The sequence below is a fragment of the Penaeus monodon genome, chromosome 22 (assembly GCF_015228065.2).
Source record: "Penaeus monodon isolate SGIC_2016 chromosome 22, NSTDA_Pmon_1, whole genome shotgun sequence".
NCBI lineage: Eukaryota > Metazoa > Arthropoda > Malacostraca > Decapoda > Penaeidae > Penaeus > Penaeus monodon.
The window spans coordinates 24313593-24313841 of NC_051407.1; the positions used below are offsets into that span (position 1 = coordinate 24313593).

At 41.4% G+C, this 249-nt stretch overlaps 1 protein-coding gene across 1 annotated transcript in view; it reads right to left on the minus strand.

The window, feature by feature from the left end:
• The window catches only part of LOC119587036 (protein C19orf12 homolog), a 1782-nt gene extending 1659 nt beyond the window's left edge, over window positions 1-123 (minus strand). The window contains exon 1 of the mRNA XM_037935783.1: window positions 23-123. The gene's annotated coding sequence lies outside the window, so the exon portion shown is untranslated. The remainder of the gene's footprint in view (window positions 1-22) is intronic.
• Between the last annotated feature and the right edge of the window lie 126 nt (window positions 124-249).

Sequence of the window (249 nt, forward strand, 5' to 3'; positions counted from 1 at the left end):
ACACACACATGTATATACTTACATCAAAGAACGAGAGTGGTGATCGAGTGAACGTTCTCTTGGCTCGGTGACACCCAACTGAGATAGAAGTGCGTGGGAACTGTGCTTTATATTACCGAGCCACAAAGCATGCACTGTGAGTCATTTCATGGATGACGTTTTGCACTTGAACCTGAAGACTATTTTCTCCTTGACATAATTGACATAAGAACACTCATAACACGCAAAAACGCATTCCTAAATCATTTG